Here is an 8549-nt window from a genome sequence, read left to right on the forward strand (position 1 = left end):
CTTGGGGCACGTTGCCACCAGACAAAAAAGCAGAAAGGAGCAGGTGCATAAAGAAAAACCTTTGCTGAATGCTTGCCATTCAGAAATCAGCTGCCTGGATTGTGTGCTAACTTTGTAGATCCTTCAGACAAAGCACGGTATCTTAATTGGCATGTTACATCAGACTTCAGACTTGTTGGCCTTATCTTGTTTTGTTACTAGAAACGCAAAATCGACCAAGCAGTGCTAGGCGCAAAAAGCATATGAGGTAGAATTACAGAATAGAGGGCCTCTGAACACGTTCTAAGCCTTGGGAGTTTTCACTGCCAGAACTGAACTGAACTGAAAACACAGTCCCTTCACACAAAAATCCAACCCTGGTCAGCTTCCATAATTGCAGCAGCCTAATTTAGGTGGGAAAAGTCATGTTGTTGTTACAATTGTTAAACAATTGAGTCAGAAATCCCTACAGATCTACTGCAGATCACTCAAAGATCTTCCAGTGAGAACTTTTGCCTGTTATATGATATCCATGTTTATCCAGCAATAAGCCCCCCCAAACTGAATAGGACTTACTCTCTTCCAAACGTGTATAGAATTACAGCCTTATACTTACAAATTTCAGCATGGATGTTAAATAGATTATTATTGATATCCCCTCAGCAACACTCTAAATAATGTTATCGAGGGGTTTGTTTGTTTTTCGAAGTTGTTTTTTAAAAGGCATATGAAATAGGAACTGGAAGATTATTTGGTTTTGTATAATATTTATTTCTTTGAAAAACATCATTTCTTCTGCCAACAGTATGTGTGAGAAACTTATAAATATGGCAAGAAGGCAAGACCAGAGGCAGTGACTAACCTGAAGCATGTCTGTTTAGAAGTTGGCCTACTGAACTCAGTGGGGCTTACTCCCAGGTAAGTGGGGTTAGACTTGCAGCCTAGCATTGGGAGCTGGATTCAACCAACTCTGTGTGCTAGAGGAAGCTAACATACGGGCATGCAAGGATGAAAGGGATGGATATTTTGCCTGGCAACCAGAAATATTTGCACTGACAGGATGATCGGAAGAGGGTGACATTTAATTCTTCCCAGAAACAGGAGGTGGGCTTCTTTGACATCAGGTAGTTTTTCCTGTTGCACTCTGGTAAATCTTGACTGGCTCCTTCCCCCCATTACATTCTAATAATTATCAAACTACACAAAAGCTGGATGAGGGCTAGTGCCACAATAAATAACACTAAAGAGGAAAAACAACCATTTATTGAACATGCATCCTGATTTGTTTGCAGACAGATGATGTTGGTTATTTAATGAGCATTGACTCTGGACTCAGCTATACAGCTGCAAATAAAACGTTTTAAATGTGTTGTAAAGTGCAATATACAAATCAGACACTAGATGGCGACAGTGAGCTATGCAAAATTCAATGTATTTTTCAAAACTTTTTTAAAAAAGCATTTTCACAGGGTTGTTGTTTTTTTTATATGTGTCTAGATTCCACCTCTGATCTGAGGGGAGGTTAGACAATTTGCAACAAAGCCAGTGTTATCCCACACTACCGAGGACATTTTCCCATCACTTCCAGTATCACAAAAAACTTCTTTTGGAGAAATGAATTTGTTGCTCAGGAGCCACAATTCAGCTTCAATTGTGCAGCCTGAATTTTCCAATATGCGACTAAATTCCATTTGAAAATAGTGACAGCCTGGGAGTCCCAAAAGAGTCTTGTGGCACCATAACAATTTTATTTGTTACTCTTTCTTCCTGCAATACACTAACACTGCTACACCTATGGAAATTGTAACAAGGAAGTTACTCCTGTTGTTCATGGGAAATAATCCTCTGCACAGAGCCTTTATGAAGCGTTGTTCTTATGTTTTCATGCCAGGTAGGTTATTATATGTTCATTTGTTCAGTGCCTAAGGTGCTGCAGAAGAGCTTTAGCATAAAACAATTCCCTGCTTGTGCTCTAAAAAAGAAAACGGAACATAGAACGGGGGTGGAGTTGGTAATGGAATGGGAAAGAACAGGGACAAAAAGATGCAGGTAATATTCAAGTACATGTACTCTTTCTTGATACAGTGGTACCTCGGGTTAAGTACTTAATTCGTTCCAGAGGTCTGTTCTTAACCTGAAACTGTTCTTAACCTGAAGCACCACTTTAGCTAATGGGGCCTCCTGCTGCCGCCGTGCCACCGGAGCACGATTTCTGTTCTCATCCTGAAGCAAAGTTCTTAACCTGAGCTACTATTTCTGGGTTAGCGGAGTCTGTAACCTGAAGTGTATGTAACCTGAAGCGTATGTAACCCGAGGTACCACCGTAAATAGATGATGAAGCTACATTTGGAGCCAGTGTGGTCTAGGGGTTGGGGTGTCAGACTAGAACCTAGGAGACCACGGTTCAAATCTTCAATCAGCCATGAAGCTCATCGGGCGAACTTGGGCCAGTCACTGTTTCTCTCATCCCAACCTGCCTCACAGGGTTGTTGTCCCAACAGGGTTGGAATTAAATGAGGAGGGGGGGAGACTATGTAAGCCACCTTGAGCTCCTTGGAGAAAATAAAATAGAATAGGAACGCAATAAATAAATGCCTCAGTTTATCTGGAATTCATTCCTCAATTCCCCCACCCCAGCAATAATTCTCTACACAGTCAATAGTAAGGATGGAGGGATTTTAACTTATCCCTTTCACCCCCTTTTCCCCTTCCCCATCTGTTTAAATTTCATATATATCCAGAATCATTGTGAGCGAAACGGTTGAGCCCTGGGTATTTTGCACCTGGCCCAAGAACCCATAAAAAACAACAACTCGTCCCATAATTTTCATAAGCTTTTCCCCAGTTCCACTCAAACATGAACACTCAGCAGCTTAATCTGCCCATAAGCAAATTTGTATCATGGGCTGTGCCCTGAGTCCTCTAAGCACCTAGAAACTGCTCTCTTCCCTTCCTCATCCCCTGCAGCTCTATCTCTTTCCCCTTATATTGAATAGTAATTGGTTGGGCTACAGTGCTGGGTGTCATGTGTCCAGTCAATCTCTTTATTATGGCCAAGGACCAGTATTCAAAAAAGAAGCTTTGTACAAATTAAAAAATAATACTAAACAAAACAAAATAGAGAACCATAACAATAAGATAACTAGTAACTATCTGGTACTATAAAAGGACCTAGAGAATATAATTATAAATTTGCAAAAAACAAGGGGGATTTACATGTGGCAGCACCATATTTGGCCCCTCTGGAAAGAGGCGGCTGTGTTCTGATCTGAAAAGAATAAAAAGCATAGAACGCATCCAATTGTTCTGGAAATTTCTGCAAACAGGGTTCAATTAAAATCTTATGCATGTCACAAGGAAATGAGCAATACATTAGAATATGAGTTATCGATTCTACTGCTCCAGATTCATGGGATCATTTACGTTGACAATAAGGTTTAGGGTTGTTGTTTTTTTTAATTCCCCCTCCAGAACTGCTGATGGGAGAATGTATAAATGCACCAGGCTCTGCAATGTTTTTGAACGGAAAGCGCTTAATGATAACTCACTGGTTTATAGGACTGAAGTGCTCTGACTACTTGTTCATTCATTCAATTGTTTCTGTCAATGTTCTAAATACAAACTTTTTTTTTTTAAGAGAAACTAGGCTGGCCTACTCTCATTTCTGGTCAAACAGTTTGTGCCAATAAAGCACTAGGAGACAGCAGCATTGCCCCCAACAGGAAACAGACTACCTCCCCCCCACGGAATGGTTTTAAAATCCTGCAAAAGGTTTGTTACCTTAGATATTATAGTAACATAACCTGTTAAAAACCTCACCAGTCTTTGCTCTTCAGTTAGCTCATGGTTTTTAAACAGGAAGCCAACCTTATGTTTTGTGGTTTTCTTCAGCTCGACAGAGCTAATATCTAGGCCTGTATTCATTATGTCAAGCAGCAGAAAACCACCTTCCTGAACAGGTTGTGTAGCTACTGTAAACTCTAAATGGGTCTTCAAAGATCAGTTTTGCTGTGCTCTCACCAGCTGTACACGGCCGGATGCAAAGGATGGAGAAATGAAAAGAAACATGATGGCAGTCACTTCAATGAAAAACACAACCTACAAAATCCGTGTTTTTCTGCAATGTTTCACATGGCACACTGCTTTATGTTTTAAAGACAATAAAATTAAGGGTTCTTTTTATATCCCTATATGCACAATCTTTCACCTCTTTGTAGAAACTCTTCTCACAGTCATAGTAACTATAGAGATATTTGTGGTGGTGAGCTTCATACACACACATATCCAGCTTCTGAAGTAAGATACACCTTATGGTTAAAATGGACTTCTGGGAGAGAGATTAAAACTGCAGTACTATGCACATGTACCTGGAAGCTAAACCTTTGATCGCAATAGGATTCACTTCTGAGTAGATATGCATTTGAAAAATTGTGTAAGAATTCAGTAAAAATATGTTTTTTTACAGATGCTTTTGCTCAAACTTTCCCCATCCTATGAAGTCCTATGGTTTCTTCTGCAATACTGCATTTTGATACGGTTCCTCAAAAACCAGTGTCACTCTGACTTCAAAACTGTTTGAGCGGTGAATCCCAAGTGTATACAGGGAACCCATCTCCTGGGGTGGTCCTATATGACTGGAGCAGATCTTGGGTGTGAGAGTCTCTCTCTGTGTGTTTTTAACTTAAGGTAAAAAAGTAAAGGACCCCTGGACAGTTAAGTCCAGTCAAAGGCAACTATAGGGTTGCAACGCGCATCTCACTTTCAGGCCGAGGGAGCTGGCCATGGGATACGAAGTGGGGGGTGGGGGGGTCACCCCAGATGCCACTCTGGGGGGGGTGACAAGATGACCTCTGCCTCTCCCCAGCTGAGGGGGCGCACAGTCAGTATGGGTGCCGCTCGCGCAGCGTCCGTACGGGTTGCCTCTCGCACAGCGACTATACAGGCTGCCGGGTGTGTGCACACCGTATGGGATGCTGCACGTGCGCAGTCCATATGGAAGTCGTGTGTGTGCCACCTGGCAGTTTGACCCTCCCCTCAGCGTCCCACCCTGGGTGCTGGAGAGGGTTCCTCCGCCATTGGAGCCAGTGTTTGTCCACAGACAGCTTTCTGAGTCATGTGGCCAGCATGACTAAACCGCTTCTGGCACAACGGAACACTGTGACAGAAACCAGAGTGCACAGAAACTCTGTTTACCTTCCTGCCGCAGTGGTACCTATTTATCTACTTGCACTGGTGTGCTTTAAAACTGCTAGGTTAGCAGGAGCTGGGACAGAGCAGCGGGAACTCACCCCATTGTGGGGATTTGAACCACTGACCTTCCGATCGGCAAGACCAAGAGGCTCAGTGGTTTAGGCCAGCTTCCAGATGACTTGTTTATTGAGCATTGTTTGCCAGGGAAGTAATATAACTTCAGTCAAGCAACCCACACCTTCCAGTGCATTTTCTCATCACTTTCCTTACAAAAAAAGGTCCTTTTTTTGGAAGCAGACTGTTGTGTGAGATTGCCAAATCCATTTTAATTGTGCAACTTGAATTTCTCAGTATGCACTTGAACCCCACCTGCAAAATGGTGACAGCCTGGAAGCTCTCTGAGGTGGCAAGTGAAAAGTGTGTCTGACAAGAGACTTAAAATTAAGGGTGTGGTTGCTGTGTTGCTCCAACAAAATTATGAGAAAATGAGACTGGGGTGAAGGTGGGGAACAGTACAGGTTGTGAAAGATTCAGTAGCTGATAGTAGAGATAATCCTCTCTTGAAATCTGACAGTCTAATTCTAAACAACACATTTGTTGAGCAAACCTTTTATCAGTATAGTAGTACTTCCAAACTACTTAGAGCTCAGATTTTTGCTCATGCATAAGCCTCAGTGAAGTTAAAGGGCTTTCAGTACCAGAAGACTCAGGTGCATGAAGACATTATTTCCCTTTCAACCAGCTTTTATTTATGAATTACGACTAGTATTATTAATTGTTGTTTTCTTTGTTATTTTATTTATACCCTGCCCATCTGGCTGGCTTACAACATATATAAAGCATAGTAAAACATCAAACATTAAAAACTTCCCAATACAGGGCTGCCTTCTGTGATGCCACAGATAAATAAGAAATCTGTTCAGTCCATGTTCTACAATTTGCAGAGCCACCCGCTGATGTAAATGATACTCTTTATAATCAGAACGTTGCTTCTTTTGAAATAGTGTATTGATTCACTACTACTGTTAAACAGTGCATTCCTATACATGTCTTCTCAGAAGTAAGTCAAACTGAGTTCATTAAGGCTTAATAACAGGTAATTGGATATAGAATTGTAGCGCTAAGGCTCCATGGACTCTACATCACATGGGTTAACATTCTATCAAGACTTGCTTTTTGTCTTGAAAGTTTTAAATGTCATCGTCTTAAGAAAAGAGCTTGGAATCTTAATGGTTTTCACTGACAACTCCTAGCTGAAGAGCAATTTTGTAGCATAATGGTTCTCACTGCATGCTTTTCTTCTTGCCATAATTTTAAACGCACAACTCACTTTCCCATATCCACTTCCCACACTGACTGAGAGAATCCAGTCTTTGAAGATATCTGTCTCTGACGCAGGGAGACAAAAATGAAAATACGACTAGAGATGACTGTGAACAGCAGCAGTCAGATACAGACTATAATTTCAAAGAATAGACTGGAGATCAGCATCAGGCATCCTAATGTAGGGTGCTTTCAGATATATTTATTAAGTATTCATTCTGATTGTTTTGTGGGGAGGTTAGATGACATTACATCACAACTGTAACTTCACACTTTCCAGTGCATTTCCCCTCTGCTTTCCTTATTGGGAAAAGACTGATCTTTTGGGGAAGCAGGTTTGTTGCACAGGACCTCCCAATTAACTATAATTGCACAACCTGAAATTGAAGTTATATTATTGAATCCCATTCCAATTAGCAAGGGTCTGGAAGTAGCCTCAGACTTGATTCCACAGTGAGCTAACTACAGAAAGGCTGTGATGATCCTTTACAGATGAGTATTGCAGTGTACATGGTACTTTGAGGCAGAAAACTGTTTATTTACCAGGCAAAATAGGTTATGAAATAATGACCAGCGTTGCCAATAAAGGGAAAAAGAGTTTCGATATTTCAGGCCAGAGCTCCCCCTTGTGTTATATAGGCCACTTTACAATAAACAGAGAGATACTGACCATGGTATAGCATACGAGGCTGTTCTGCTCTTTTAGAACCATCAAGGCAGATCTAAACACCATTCATCCCGTGTTTGCGTCTCACATGACATGGTGGTGCTTTTTTTCTGGACTTTTTTCTGGCCACCTACACAGGCATGTTTCCCATTTGGGAGTACAATCCTATGTGTGTTTACTATGCCTGTGTTCTATGGGGCTTGCTCCCTATGCCCAATAGCGGGAGCCTTAAATCAAATGGTCAGTTCAATTTCCATTCTGCTTGTTATGTTTATACATACCAGGGGTGCAAACTTAAATAAAATATGGAGGGGCAGGTAAGCCCCGTCTTGCATAACCAATCACAAATTGTGGCACAGGAACACCATTTGAATGGCAATGCCTATCAACTTTTGAGAGGCCCAGGGCCCCTCAAATATTTTTTTTGGGGGGGCGAAGGGACCTTGGACCCTAGAAGTTGGCTCCTAGGACAGTCATTTGCTCCTTTAACTGTATGCATTAATCTGGATCTGAATGGTTGTGCTGGCAGTCACATATCCCTACATGGAGGTTCCAGGCTGAGACTAATTAGCATATTTTTTGCACCATAACACTCACTTTTTTCCTCCTAGAAAGTAAGGGGAAATGTCTGTGCGTGTTGTGGAGGAAATGCCTATGGGTGCCGTGCCTACAGATTTTCCTCCTCTAAAAACTACGTGCGTGTTATGGTCGGGTGCGTGTTATAGAGCGAAAAATACGGTACTTCCTTGGTGACAAGCAATAGCCTTGTGCAGATGCTAACAACACTAGTGCCCTGCTTGCAACAAGCCCTGATTCGAGACATACAAACCACAACCTTTTTTTTTTTTTTAATGGCCTAAATATAAAATATTTTTTTGTGTTAAGCCTCATTCTTGAGTGGTGGGGTGATATACAGTGTTCCATGTTAGGAAACCTCCTGCAGTTCAGTGAAAGTGCAGCACAAGCATGGTTTGGTTGGCATTGCACCAGACAAGGAAAATTTGCTCCCTTTTATCCTATGTGAGCAAGATTACTCGAGCCAACCAAACTCTGCTTCCTATCGGCCACCGTACTCTTCTTCCCCTAGAGATAGGAATATGTAGAGTAACAAGCATATCTGAAAAACAAACAAACAAAGGGACTAGGAATACAACTGTTGAAATCAATGGACTAAACTTTGTCCTAACTAAACTTATTTTAATCGGTCTACTTTGCATATGACTTAGTGCATGGGTAGGCAAACTAAGGCCCAGGGGTCGGATCCGGCTCAATCGCCTTCTAAATCTGGCCCGCAGACGGTCCGGGAATCAGCGTGTTTTTACATTAGAATGTGTGCTTTTATTTAAAATGCATCTCTGGGTTATTTGTGGGGCATAGGAATTTGTTCATT

The sequence above is a fragment of the Podarcis vaucheri genome (assembly GCF_965113315.1).
Source record: "Podarcis vaucheri genome assembly, chromosome: 1".
Taxonomy (NCBI): domain Eukaryota; kingdom Metazoa; phylum Chordata; class Lepidosauria; order Squamata; family Lacertidae; genus Podarcis; species Podarcis vaucheri.